Raw genomic sequence first — 15301 nt, 5'->3', positions numbered from 1 at the left:
GGGAAGTTGCTACCCGGGCGCTTTTTCCACCCCTTGGTGCTGTACCGTTTTGGCAGGTTGGGGTAGCGGAGACAAAAGCCCACAGACCACGAAAGTGTGAACTCTTGGGGTTTCCACAGCGCTCCGAGTTCACGCTGTAAAATAAACGCCACAGGTGGTGGTTTTGAGAGCCGAGGGCGAAGCAAGCTGAGAACAAACCACAAGAGACGTGCAGAGCGGAAGAGCCCTGGCACAGCACAGTCACAACATTGCACCCACCAGTCCGGAGCGTCTCACAGTCAACGCGACACCAGCCGGGCACCATCTGTCACCCAGGACACACAGGAGCTCCCAGGAAGCAAGGACCACTGCACAACAGCAGAAGAATAAACACACCTTTGTGTAAGTCCGACAGAAAACGTATGTATGTCTCTACTAAACTAGCGCGAATGGGGCCACTGTCCTTGCTTAAGTGTCCGTAGCACCCTTGGCGCCGCTGTTTGACCAGGATCACAGTATTGCTAAGAGAAGGACGAAGGATTAGTTTAAGTTTGGAAACGTATCAACCCAAACAGAAAGTGTTGACTCTGAAGAGCAGACTGCACACAAAATAGGTCGATTGTATTTGTGCATTCATTTAAGCGAAGAAACCCTTGATTGTAGCCGTGGTGGCGAAGGAGGTATGGCTGAGGAATGGTGGCGCCATTTTAGAGTGATCGGCGCTTTACATGCGAGCATTCTTCGGTGAGTTCGGCTTCTCAAATACCGAGGCTATAGTTGAGTGGACTGCAAATCCCAAACTGACTGATCACCACCACCACGGGTGTTCTTCCGCACGTCATTACTAAATTCTGCAGTATTGATAACTTCTGGTACGGGAATATCTTATATCGGTAATGTAGAGTCACCCATGACGAGGGCCGTAGTGCATCACTGCACGCAGGTGGAATTATTAGTCAAATGAAGAGGTGATATACGGTGCTCCACAATTAAATAAATACTTAAAATATCTTACGGTCAACGACCCGAAACGGGACAGTTTTTGCTAAATTAGGACAGTGTTGGTCAACACTGTTGTGATAGGATATCAGTATCGTATAATTTCCATTTAAGAGTTTCTATTCCTACATATGATGGCATGTGGCCAGCATGTGCCTGTTATGCCTGTGTCTGAACAGGTTTGTGAATGGTTTTCATGTTAGTTTTCAGTCCTAGTGCAGTCTCAGCAATGAGGCCGGAGAGCCAGCATTAACCAAACAGTCAACCATTTGTAGGTATTGCTAGATTAAACAGGTGTAACTGGTGCATTAAGTTAAGTGTATAAGTTCCATTTATAGGTGTGGAAGGGTAGCATTCCATCGCCCAAAATAATCCAGACCCACACAATGAGATCAACATCACTGGTAGCATAAAAGGCCACTTTATTCATTAGATCAGGCAATTTCATAAAATATCCGTAAACCTACAGAAATTTGTAATTTAACACTTATCTTCAGAACCGTTGAATTTACATATTGTACCAAAACCATAACATTTATTTTTGCACTTGTTTGTTTATAACTGTATTGTTCCAAAAACCAATATAACTTCATTTTCTTGAATTCCCCCATGTTTCAAACTCTTTCACTTTTCCATCTTTTCTTTTCTTTTGCCCCATCCTGTAGCTCCCACCACCCTCTCTCATGAAGGACGGTCAAGTCCGCTCTAGATCTTGACCTCCCCCTATTCCGCCACTCGGGAAAAACATGGATTTTTCCTGACCCCCCCCCAAAAACCTTTCATCTTACCATGCTTTGTTCCGTTTCAACCGCTTTCTTTTTTTTTTTTTTTTATTCCTCCCTTGTGGAAGATACCCACAAATCCACTTTCAAAACTTTCGATAACATGTCTCTTATTTCAAGTATGTAATAAGCCATCCCCAATTGCATTAGGTGGACACCGTCTTCCCTAAACAAATGGCCTTCCTTTCCAGTGATGCTGTCATGTGCGATGGTCTGAATCCCCAAACCCACACAAAAAATCTTCATAGCCCTGTTTAACTTTTTCCTGGCTTTTTCCATAGCACTGTGGCTCCTTGCATTCCTCCACTGTTGTCTAAAAACAAATTCAGTCCAAACTAAACTGGTCCCTAGCCAACTGTTGGATATTACAGCTAAATCTAACTGCATGGCTTTGATCAAACTTAAACCCGATTATGCCACCAGGTCATTCTCCCCAAGATGGAGGATTAACATGTCAGGGCCACCTCTGTCATACCTGATCTTTGCCAATAGAGTAAACAGATTCTCCCAGCGCATGCCCCCTTTACCGCACCAGTAAAGCTCAGGCCCGGCGCTGGGGATACCCAAATTCCTTCCATAGATTTGATTGTCAGCAAAAATCGCGGCCCACTTCACAAATGAATGTCCTACGATCCAAATTTGTTTTTTGGCAGGACGCAAACCCCGAATGTCACCTTGATGAAAGAAAACATTCTATTAACAAAACTGAAACAAACATATAACTTATGCTTACAACTCATGACATTTGATTATTGTTTATGTTTTTTTTTCTCTTTCTTCACATAACGGGCACAGCAGTTTGAACTCCATCTTCCTATCCTCCTGATCACACTCCAACCCAGCCCCAAACAAGCTGCTTCCGATGCCGCCCCTATACGAAAGGAATGCATTGCATATTGTATTGGATTTAAACCTAATAATAAAAACGTGCATCTCATGACCACAAGCAGCTGGTGGCTCGAAAGCTTTTCACCTGATTCATTAACAAAAATCGGCCCACCCAGAAAACCTTTAAAAGACTGAAAATCCCACTACTCTTGTAAGTGGAGAAGTGTGGCTCACTGGTTAGAGGAGGCAGACCTGGAAGCAGAGGTCAGCCTGGGACCAGGGTTCAATTCCCGGCTCGGCGGGGTCTTGAGTCCTAAAATGTCCATGGACTCGACAATTCTTGCTCCGGTGCCTACTCGATTCACGGGTTCACACTCTGTGACTCTGGGCAATAGCTTGCTTAATCTCCACAACGGCCCCTCGCGGCGGGATGCCTACCTTTCACGTTGCGGATACCCTGCCGGGGTTATCTCACAGGGGAATACCAGGACGGGTTCCCTAAGCAAGCGCTTAGAAACGGCTTGGTGATTTTTGATTTGCGTAACCATATTTTTAACATGTCACCCTCCAAGTAAACATCTTTGCTGCATAGCCCGCATTCCTTCTTCAAACCTAACAGTTCTGAAACTCTAAATGCTCCAAAGAAAAGCCATATCATTACTAATCTAAAAAGCATAATCTCATGAAAATTGTAACAAGACTGAGGTAACGACCTCAGCAATTGCTGTAGCAAATCAAAAGTTATTGGTGCTCTTGTGTGTGGACTTGCAACCTTCTCCCTCTGCAAACCTTTCAAAACTCTTTTCACCAATACATTTTTATTCGGATCCAGACCCCAATATATTATAAAAAGAAATCCCCGCTAACTTTCCTGCTATGGTGTTATGCGAAAGCCCTTTATCAATAAAAGTTAAAATGAAGTCAAGTATTAGTGGGATACACCTCTCTTCTCTTTTTACAATGCCAAAAGTCGTGACATAACTTAGAAATTCCTGCCATGCCAGCATATAACTCCGTTGGGTGGATGACGCTATTGAGTTCTCCACCAGCTGTAGGATCCTCAGTCCCCTAGCGCCCAGACGCTGTGAGGCACCGGTGTTTTATTGACTGCTGCTCCCGGAGCCAGCCCACGAAATCTGTCACACCTTTGGAAGCTGTTCTTCACGTCGTCTCAAATCTTCTTGAGATATCCGCTCGAGATTCTCCTTCTGCAGTTCAGAGTCTGCCTCTTCATCTTGAACCTGAAATGATGGACCAGATTTTGTTGCCCCCATCCCCCTCCCTTTGCCCACTGATGGAGCTGTGTGTCTATTTTGCAAACCCATCAGTTGCTCGCCAACATTCCACTCATCCGAGCTTCCCAGGAAAGCCACTTTCCCTGCCCCCGTAGCTTGTGGGACAACCCCCTTCATAAGTTGCCCAATTAAAAACAGGCACTCGCTCCAAAGGCCTGTCTGCCTGGTGTGAATCCGCACAAAATTCCACGTTAAAACCACCCTGGTCAGTGGCCGCCCTGTCCGTTGCAAAGTCTCTGCCATGCGCTCTCCTATTTCCTGTCTGAGACCTGCTCTGAACCTGCTCCACTACGGCACAGCCTGACAACCTATCTGCCTCTTCCGCTAGAGGCACACTGCTGCTTGTAGCCCCTAATCTCCCTTTGTTATGCTGCGTGTCAGAGAGGGGTGGAATGTTCTACCCACACCCACACCCATTGGCCTTCTAAAGTGGCGTCCAAATCTTGCTCCTCAGACCCAAAACCTATTGGTTCCTGGCACGCAGCCGGGAAAATGTACTCCCGGTTATGCTCCAAACCATTGTCATACATGTAATGAATAAAGTCATCCTGGCATTGTTCTGACAGGCCAACCGCCCTACTCTGTAAACTCTCCTCCAAAGCCTGCGCCTGCAACCCCTCCTGAACGAGTGTGTGACTGTCTGTAAAATTTTCTGCAGTATTTTCCATGATGCTGAAAGACCCGCCAGCCTCCTCAAACTCTAGCTCCCGGGACCTCGCCCCTGTGGGCAGTAACCCCCTCTGGCCCTAGGGCACTCTGCATGGTGTGGCATGGCCCCAGACTCATCTTCACTGCCACTGGAATAATCCACTAAAGGCTGAGGCTGTGGCTGCTGGGCTTCTGACACTGCATTAGAAAGCAAGCGCTTATCCGCCCCCTTTGCTGCATGATCCTCTGAACCTTGGGGCAAACTGAATAGAGGCACAGGCCTGGGCCGTGCCTGCCGCACTGAGGCTGCCCTTGTTGACCTGCTCCTTCCAACTACTAGACACGAGGGACCTGAGCCGGGCCCGCCCACTGCTAACCCCGCCCACGAAACCGGGGCGTAGCCAACTCACCCAGCCTCCTGACGAAACAGCCGGACCCTCGTAGCACTGTTGGAGAGAGGGAGCTTGAAGACTGTCCCCTCCAAGGGGCCAATTGCCGAGCATGCCCAACAGACTGACGTGCACTTCTGGCCGAGCGTGCTCTCCTTGTGCCTTTTCGCACTGCCGCCGGCTGCCTGCACGCCTCAATGGCCCTCCTCACGCCATACGCCGCCTGTCTCCTCGGGGGCCTGAGAGGGGGCTCTGCTGCACCGTCGAATCCGGCCTCTAGTAAGTTGCTTCTTCCTGCTGCCGCTATGACGCGGAGTGCCTCCTGCAGTGCCTCCTTCAATACCATGTCACAAGCGGTAAGCGGCAATATTAAATAACTGTGAAAATTTCTTTAAACTTAACTGCCCAGCCTCGCCTAAACAACGCTCCTGCCTCCTAAGACTGGAACCTAAAATGGCGCCTTTCCCCTATCTGACGCCTACGCAGCTAACTATGCACGTGCTGACCTACTCTATCGCGTCATCGTTCTGGGTCTGTCCACCCGGGCGAAAATCCGTGGGGGGAGACTGCTTCGCTCCGCTCCCCCCGAGGATCGCACTCTGCTAATGAAGCATCTCTTCTTGAAATTGATGGATGAGTTAAAAAAAATTGCCTTAATATCACATTATTTTAGGTCCAATGGCCATATATCCTAATCTGGGGCTGCGCGCCTGGTTTATGCAGGGAGTGAAGTGAATTCATTCAAACTGATATTTCTCTTATTTACTGCATTCATTTCAGACAGCACAGTTCAGAAAGAGGCGAACCGTGCTCATTGTTTCCGAGCTTTACTATGTGAAAATAAAACAGAGGCAGCAGATTCCATGATGATATGGACCTTGTTCTGTCCAAAGTTCATGCATTAACTCAGAAAAATTCCAAGTTTCCAAGTTACATGTATGCACTTCAGTGCCTAGACGTTGAGCTGGGCGTCTATTCCACAGTGGAGTAAGTGTTGTTATTTCCCTTCCTGCTAAAGTGAATAAAGTTGTTCATACGAATACTCAGGGGTCGATTAGGATGGCGGGCGAACTTTCATCCGTCCGCCACCCTAGCGGAGCTTGGACCAGCCGCCAGTGGTGCGGTGGTCCCGCACCAGCAATTAGGATGCCACAGCCACGGTGGCGGTGGCATCCCCCATCCACAGCATTGTGGCAGGCGGTGCACACAGCACCGCCCACCACAATGCTGCGCCTGCATGTTGTGCATTTGCATGCATAACGTGGCAGGCAACGCACGGTGCCTGACACGTTGTGCATGCAAATGGTACCCCCCATGTTCACCTCCCAACACCCGGGGGGCCCACAACAGGCCCCCACATGCAGACTCGGCAACGCCACCATGGAAAGGCACATCAACGCCTGCATCTTTATATGGAAGGCAGTGTCTTGCAGATACCGTCACCATATCAAGCCCTTTTTACGCCCGCTCCCCAATTTGATAGGCGGAAAAACGGCGGACGGTCTTTCAGTCCCCTGGGGTCCCCCCCCGCCATCTTAATATGGTTGGGAGAAATGACAGGTGGGCGGTAAATAATGCGGGAGGATCTCCACCGGCATATGGGCGGTTGCAATCCGCCCTCCATTATAATAGACCCCTAGGTGTCTGAAGAGTCATTTGTACTCATAGATGTTCATGTAAATGTCTTTGGAAACTGTTACTACTTTTGAGCTAGACTTTGCAGTGCTTCATAAGTAAAGTTATGAGAAAGAAACGGAATCTCAGATGTAATAATTGTCCATGCAATAGACTGAAGCAATCAACTTTGTGTTGCGCATGGTGACAAACACAGAGAAAAGCTATAGCTATTAAGCACGGTCACTGGAATTATGAGATATTGCAGCCACAGCGATTTGTGCATGATTATGTATTTGGTGCGTATGCCACATATTCCATCACCTATAACATAATCTGTAGATTTCAGCAATAAAAAAATGGTTTCTAGCTCAAACTGATAAAAATTACTGAAACGCGCCAACACGTGCAGCCTCGGGTGGACAGCCCTTCGCAAAGGTTGACTGGTCTGCTGCTTATTTCGGTATCTGTGTGTCAAAGTGGTACTAATCAGATGAAACATTTGCCCAGATAGTGTACCTATAAATGCCAAAATAATGAGGCAAACTGACACAACATGTACTGCATTATGCCACATAATTTGCTTACTCTCTCGGCTGGATTTTGAGAATGCAGTCTACTTAGGAGCGCCAAAAGGCACCACTAAGAGACTACAGATTGTTAAGAACTTTGCAGCCCGTCTATTAATGAATAACCCCAAGCGTAGTTCAGCAAAGCCAGTCCTTAGTACTTTGCACTGGCTCCCCATTCAGGAAAGAATTGGATTCAAGGCAATGTGTATTGTCAATAAAGCTATTTCCGGGAACGTTGGTAAGTTGTTACATTATATTATGTGTATTTATAAAGTAGACTGTCACCTACGAAGGTATCCTTGCACTTAGGAGGTGTGCATGCCTAGCCCTGCGTAGGGAGGACAAGTTAATTGAAATGCTAGGTCTTAAGTTTCTTGTGGAATTCAAGAACAGAGGTGGCAGATCTAATGTGGAGTAGAAGGGCGTTCCATGCTTTATGAGTGATGAAAGAGGATGCCTGTCCTCCTGATAGTTACACCCTAAGTTGTGTAGTGCCTTGAATGTATGTGTGAGGGGTGGTCAGTCAAAATATCGAAAATTAAATATCGACTGTTAGAAACGGGATCCCTGGCTGGCCAGGGCTTGCGCCAAAGTCAGTCAGAGACCACTACTCCTAAGTCAGGGCAAGGGAGTTACATGCCAAGATAACCCCTGCTCACCCTCTAGGTAACGTGGCGCGAGCAGCAAGGCTAAACTTGGAGGCGATATGAGTTAAGTATTTGCGCACGCACCCCAGCAACTACACCCAAGGCCCACCACAAAGGAAACTCCACACAAGGTTATATAAAAAAATAGCCTTTGTATTATAGTAAAAACACATTAGATTACACACAAACTTTACAATGTTCCAACAGGCACGGGCAGAATTTAGAAGGGATTCTGTACAGGACAGGGCCACATGGACCACTGTCAGGGGTAGGCACTTGTTAGAAATAATACTTGTAGGTATAACACTTAGCACATAAACATATAATGACTGTAGTAACAAAATAGTAAATGCAGCACACAACCAGTAATCACTGGTAAAGAGTAAATACCTCCTACGCAACCCTAAACGCTGCAGGAAAATCACGCAGGGAACTAGGACCTTATCATCAGGGCCTAAGGAAGGAATACCATCACCTAAGCAGGTCACTTTTAGCAAAGGGAAGGAAACCTAAACAATCACCCAAGAAGGTCACATTTAGCAAAGGTAATAACATAAACAATCCTCTAAGCAGGTCACTCTTACCAAAGGGGATAAAACATAGAATACCAAAGCAGGTCACATTTAGCAAGGGTAATAACATGAACAATCCTCTAAGCAGGTCACTCTTAGCAAAGGGGCTAAAACATAGAATACCTAAGCAGGTTACTTTTAGCAAAGGTAATAACATCAACACATTGCACATGAGGCATTAAAACACATTCAGAGGTGCAGGTAGAACATTTGCGCAGGAATCAAATACATAAGTAAATTATAATGCACAGGGTGCATGTAGCACAACACTAGAATTGTCCCTCAGGCCAACTGGCCTCGCAAGGGGCTGAAATGCCCTGAGTCCAATGTCAGGGAAGGCTGCGCAGGCAGCATGGAACACAAAGCCTAAACGTAGCAACTGTCCACTAAGTGCTGGACAGTTGTGAATCACTGCTGATGCCAACGTTGGAGCCACGTGGGCTCTAGAACAATGGTGAGGGCAACACAATGTGGGAGCCACGGGGCTCTAACCACTCACTGGGCCCCCTGAGCGTCTCTCAGGACTCTAAATGAACAAATATGCACTCAAGAGCTCAGCGCTCTAAAATAATGAGGGGCTGTGAGCCTCGGGACTCTGATTACTATTGTGGGTGTCGGTGGAGTCCCTCACGGGGGACTCAGTAACACAGGATGGCGCCTCGAGCCTCGCAGGCTCGTGAAGACAACTGTGGGCGCAAGAGCCTCTCAGGGCTTAAAGAGCAAAGAATGGCCCCTCTCATTGGAGTCCCTCGTGGACTCGGGAAGTCTGTGCTCATTGGAGTCCCTCACGGGGGACTCAGAATCAAATAATGCCCCAAGGAGCCTCGTGGCTCCAATCAACAAGGAATGCCCCTTCTCTCCTGCGGAGCGGCCCGCTGCCAACCGGGGCCGCTCTGCACACAATGCAGATGCCTCTCACTCACCGGGACGGCGGGGACGCTCTGACACTGCTCCTGGGTGGCTCTTCCTCTGCCGAGGCTCTCCCTTCGCTCGGGAGCCTCGGGGACGCTTGGCTGCTTCTCTCCTCGCTGCTCGGCTCCGGGGGCGAGACTTCCGGTTCGCCTCTCCCGGGCCGCGCAGCGATTGGCAGACTGACCCAGCACTTCCGGGTCGTCGCGGGCAGCGCGGTGGCCGGTTTTAGGCAGGCAGGCGGGGTCTCAGTATCCGATGAGTGGGCTCCCTCCTGATAATTAAAAATCTAAGAACGGGGCAATGCCGGGTGGGCACCGGCTTCTAATTAAAATATAAAGCGAGGTAGGCACTCGCTCTGCAGAAAATCGGCAATCCAAGCGGGCAAACGCCGGGTGGGCACCGGCTGCACAAAATAAAGCGCATGGAGCGCTAGAAGGCAAGGCAAAGCGCTATTGAGCGCTGGGGCAAAAATAAAGCGCTCCTAGCGCTATAAATCAAATAACAGCGCTTCCAGGCGCTCTGGCCAAAAGTCAAGCTCCAGCAGGGTCTGGAGGCGGGCAGGGGGACAAGGCTGAGCCCAGAGCCAGCACACTGGGTCTCCAGGCAGGGAGACAATCCAAGTGGCAGTCCTCCTGGCCCCAGCAACAGCAGCAGCCCCCTCTGGCAAGGATCCTGGAAGAGAACAGAACCAAATTGTATGGGGACACAGCCCCTTCTTATACTGTAAATTCCTTTGTCTGTAGGTGCAGGGTGGGGGAAACCAGTTGCAGCTGGTTTTGAAGTACTCTTGATAGCTCAACCACCCATTTCATTCACTGGCAGGGCTAGGGTCATCAGTCGCACTACAGGGGGTGGAGCCAGCATTGTGTGGGGAAAGTCCAGGCCCATCAGGGACCAGGTGCACTCCTCCCAAGCCATCAACATGCTAATCTCACACTCACCACTGGGCAGACCCATCCAGCCTTCCTGGAGCCAGGCTCACCAGCCAGCTCCAGCCAATCACACACCATCCATATTTTACATTAATATGCCAAGTCCTAGAAGTGGCATTTCTACACATGACACACACATGCCACATACACCATTGCGAAGCATTCATTCTCACGAGCTCGCACATACCAAATTCGAGTCTGCACTCCCCACGCATCAGGAACTACCAGGGACACAGACATTCCCCATGCATTCCTATGGGAGAGCAGGCCAGCCTAACTACATGCACGCACTTTACTCTGGGACACAGGGAAAAAGTGCGCACAGACCAGAAAATCATCCACACATATCACAGATCTAAAGCAAAAAGATTAGGGGTGAACCTGCCAGAAGGGCCAAGTCCAACATCGACCAACACTAATATCGAGGTGACAATATTGAAGGGACAGAATATCTATGTTAAGAATATCGATGAACAGAATATATATCTATGTAAGTAATATCAAAGTTAGTAATATCGATATGAAATATATCGATGTTACTAATATTGATGTTACTAATATCGATATTTATATTATTGTTATGTATTTTATTATGTATTTAATATGTGTGTGTTGTATGTGTTTTGTTAAAGTGTTCTACTGGTTTTGAAAAATATGTATACAATTTTGATAAGTTAATAATGTTTTTTTAAGTAAATTTGGTGTTTTTGTACCATAGCGGGTTGTGGGATTATAGGGCAATAGGGTGGGAAGTAATTTAATTACACTAAATTAATTATTATTTTTAGGAATTATAAATTAATTTAAAATATTTTTTTTGCGTTTAAGTTCTGTAGCAGGTTGTGGGTTTATAGGGGAATAGGGTGGGAAGTAATTTAATTGTAATTAAGTAATACTTTATTTTCATTAATTGGTGTTGATAATTATATTATTGTTAATTAATTAATAATTGGTAATTACATTTTATTAATCGTAATTAATTTGGATTCATTGATTAACTGATAATTATGTTAATTGTATTATTTTATTATTGGAGTGTGTTGTGCTTTTACAGGGGAATAGTGTTGGAAGTAATTGAAATCTAATTAAGTAATTATTACAATTGTTGGGTATTGATAATTAATTTATTGGACATTAATTATTAATTAGCAATCATTTTAAATTATGACTGTTTGGTTATGAAAATTATTTATTATTGTTTGTATCCCTAATTGGTAATTTTAATAATACTAAATATTATTTATCAATATTTTTAATTATTCTACTAATAAGTCATTATTAATTGGTAATTTATATTTACTAGTTATTATTTTTTGGTATAAAAAGTATTTAATTTTTCAAAATTTGCTTATTGGTAATTATTTTTTAATAAATATCATGTGTTTTGTTATTGAAAATATGTTATTGTTAAATATTTATTGATTGGTAATTAATATTGATTAATTATTATGTATTGCAATTTATTGCTAATTATTTATTCATCTGTAATTATGTTTTTAATAATTATTTATTGCTATGTGTAAATAGTTTAGAGTTATTAAATAATTAATTCATTAATTATTTTAAAACATTTCTTATTTATAAGTATGTTATTTCTTACTTCTACACTATCCAACTCTTTCCCTACTGTTGCACTCTCTGGAGTGGGAAAAGTAATTTTTACCCTTACGCTATTCAACACTTTCCCTACTGTTGCACTCTCTGGAGTGGAAATAGTAATTTTGACCCCTACGCTATCCAACACTTTCCCTACTGTTGCACTCTCTGGAGTGGGAATAGTCAATTTTTACCCCTATGCTTTCCATCACTTTCCCTACTGTTGCACTCTTTGGAGTGGGAATAGTAATTTCTACCCCTACGCTATCAAACACGTTCCCTACTGTTGCACTCTCTGGAGTGGGAATAGTCATTTTTACCCCTACGCTATCCAACACTTTCCCTACTGTTGCCCTTTCTGGAGTTGGAATACTAATTTATACCCCTACGCTATCCAACACTTTCCCTACTGTTGCACTCTCTGGAGTGGGAATAGTAACTTTTACCCCTACGCTATCCAACACTTTCTCTACTGTTGCACTCTCTGGAGTGGGAATAGTAATTTTTAGCCATACGCTATTTATTTATTTAAAGGGTTGTATATAGTGCTGACTGGACCCAAGAGTTTCAGAGCGCTTTACAACATTTGGAAATAACAGAGTTATAGTTAATATTCAGCACATTTAAATAATGAATCAATGCAATTTGCTAAATTTGGAGGAGGATACATAAGCTAGGGGGACCTAAGAAAGAAAAGATTGGAGCAGGAAGAGCTGGAGGGGAGCAGAGAAAAATAAGTAAGATGGAGGGCGAACAAGAAAGTGAAGAACGATAGTGGGGAGTAGGGAATAAGGGGAGAGCAGGTGATAGGGGGTGGGTGAAGTTCTGAGAGATAAAAAAAATGAGGGGGTGGATGAGAAGAGGGAGAAAAAAAATGGGCAAGGAAACCGATAAAGACAATGTAAGGAGGAAGAGATTAGTAGTCAATGAACTATAACTTAGGGACCCCAGTATTTTTTAAGAAGGAGCAGTTTAAGGTCTTTCCTGAAGCAAGAATAGGAAGGGTTGCAACGTAAATCTTTGAGAAGGGCATTCCAGGCAAAGGGTGCATTTCCAGAGAAAATGTGAGACTTTCCCTACTGTTTCACTTTCTGGAGTTGGAATAGTAATTTTTACCCCTACGCTATCCAACACTTTCCCTACTGTTGCACTCTCTGGAGTGGGAATAGTACATTTTTACCCCTACGCTAACCAACACTTTCCCTTCTGTTGCACTCTCTGGAGTGGGAATAGTAATTTTAAGCCCTGCGCTATCCAACATTTTCCTTACTGTTTTTTTGGGGGAGTTGGAATAGTAGCCAGTTCAACGCTTTCAGGTGAGGAGTGATGTGATCAAATTTCCGTGGACTGGTAAGGAGTCTGGCTGCTGCATTGAGGCAGGCTTTTATGGGTGCTAAGGAGATCTTGGGTAAACCAGAGAGGGTGGAACAGCCATATTCCAGCCTAGAAATAACTAGTGCTTGGACAACAAGTTTTAGGTCGGGACCATCAAGAAAGGATTTCAGTTTCCATAGGTAGCTCAGGACGAATCTGGCAGATTTGGCCATTGAGTTGATGTGGTCTCGCATGTTTAGGTTGTAATCCAAGGTCATTTCCAGAGATTTGGCCGAGTCCACAATGGTCCGGGGGACAGTTTAATGCTGTGATGGCTTTAATCCATGACTGGATATCTGAGTTGCTTTTAGGTGGGAAAATGAGTTACCCTGGGCTTAGTGGGCGTAGTGGGGCTACGCGAAGCTTTGTGAAGTGGGCATGAATCTACGCCCACCCACGCGCTTCGCGTAGCCCCACTACTCACCACCCGCCTCCCTCCGGCCCTCTTCTACACCCGTAATTTGGACGGGAGGGAGGCGGGTGGCGGGCAACTTCGCTCCGTCCACGGGTGTGCAAAGTGTTGCCTACTACGCCTACTTTGTGAATTGCGTAGTAGGCAACACTACGTGCACTCCGTGGGCTGAGCAAAGCACTCTGCCCAGGGTTAAAAATTAGAAGGAACTCAGTTTGCATTGAGTTTGAGTTGGTTGGAGGAGAGCCATTGGACGTTCAGCTTCAGGACCTCATTCAGGGAGAGATTCTCCTCGAGAGATGAGATTTTTATGTAAATCTGAGTGTCGTCGGCGTTTATATGGTAGGAGATATTTGCGGTGTGAAGGACTTCTACAAGGGGTTATAGATAGAGGTTGAAAAGGGGGGGGACAACGTTGATCCTTGAGGGACTCCCACTGAGGCCAAGGAGGGAGCGGACAGGTTACCTTTGATTACGAATCTCTCAGATCGGTTTTGGAGGAAGGAACTAAACCAGTCAAGGACAGGGCCATCTAATCCCATCCTAAGTTTGAGGCGTTCAAGTAGCATCCTGTGGTTGACCGTGTTGAAGGCCCAGGATAGATCTAGGAGGATTAGGAGACAGGTTTTGTCTTGTTCAAGGGCTTGAAGGGCATCATCGAAGATGTGGAGCATAGTGGTTTCAATGCTATGTCCAGGTCGGAAACCAGATTGGCAGTCATTGAGTAGGTGGAAGTTGTTGATGTGGTGACTTAGCTGCAGTTGGACACACTTTTACAGCACTTTAGCCAAGAGAGGAATGTTGGAAATCGGTCTGAAATTGTCTGGGGAGGCTGGATCCAGCGACGGCTTTTCAGAATGGGAAGGACTTGGCCCGCTTTCAGAGAGTCAGGGCATGATCCCTGCGAGAGAGAGGCATTGATTACCGCAGTGGGCGGTGATCATAAGACAGTTTGAGGGGAGCGGGTCATTGAAATGGTTGTTAGGGTTTAAGGTGGAAAGGATTTTGGCGATAGAGTCTTCGTCGTAGAATGAGAAATCGGTCCACTGTGCTTGATTCTTAAGTGAGGACTGTAGAGGCAGGGGGGGAGGAGGTGGCGGAAAGTCTTTGGACGGTAGAGAAAGTGAGGCAGAACTAAGTTCGTTGCCTAAGGTTTTGATTTTGTTTGCGAAAAACAAGGAGAATTCCTCAGATGAGATGAAAGACTTGGGGTTTACTTTCAATGTTTTGGCCAATTTGTTTGATTGGTATTTGACCAGCTCAAAGAGTTTGCCTGGTCTGTTATGGGCATTTCCTTGTTCCAGTCTGAAGAACTCTTTTATTGAGTTGAGGATGTTCTTGTTGTATGTATTTCTGCCATGACGGAGAAGTTTTAGGTGAGTGGCCGAGGGGTGCTGTCTCCAGATTCTTTCGGCTTGTCGAAGGGATCTCCTCTCATTGTCGAGGGAACCAGTGAAGCATGGGTTTCTATCTTTGACTTGAGTTCCTTTTAGTTTAAGAGGGGCTAGGTCATCTAGAATGTTTGACATAGTTGCAGAGTAGTGATCATTGAGGTCTCTGACTGATATGATATGTGGGGGGGAGGTCAGATTTTCAGTGGACCTCAAGTTCCTTGCGGTCCAGGTTGTTGGTGTCTCTGACCCAGCATTTAGTAAGCACTGGTTGTGGTGTCCTTATCTTGTGGGTGCCAGGTAGAAGGAAGGCGATGGCGTGGTGGTCAGACCAGTCACAGGGGTCTATAGAGATAAGC

General features: G+C 45.9%; 1 protein-coding gene across 2 annotated transcripts in view; it reads left to right on the top strand.

The window, feature by feature from the left end:
• The first annotated feature begins 265 nt into the window (after positions 1-265).
• LOC147701290 (uncharacterized) overlaps positions 266-15301 on the top strand; it is a 183626-nt gene continuing 168590 nt past the window's right edge. Inside the window, exon 1 of one of the 2 annotated variants that reach the window (XM_086928613.1) lies at positions 266-381. The gene's annotated coding sequence lies outside the window, so the exon portion shown is untranslated. Of the gene's footprint in view, positions 400-15301 lie in introns of both variants that reach the window. The other variant, XM_086928614.1, reaches the window with a different exon arrangement.

The sequence above is a fragment of the Lissotriton vulgaris genome, chromosome 7, assembly GCF_964263255.1.
Source record: "Lissotriton vulgaris chromosome 7, aLisVul1.2, whole genome shotgun sequence".
Taxonomy (NCBI): Eukaryota; Metazoa; Chordata; class Amphibia; order Caudata; family Salamandridae; genus Lissotriton; species Lissotriton vulgaris.
The sequence above is the reverse complement of the archived record's forward strand: the minus strand, read 5'-3'. Positions and strand labels throughout refer to the sequence as shown.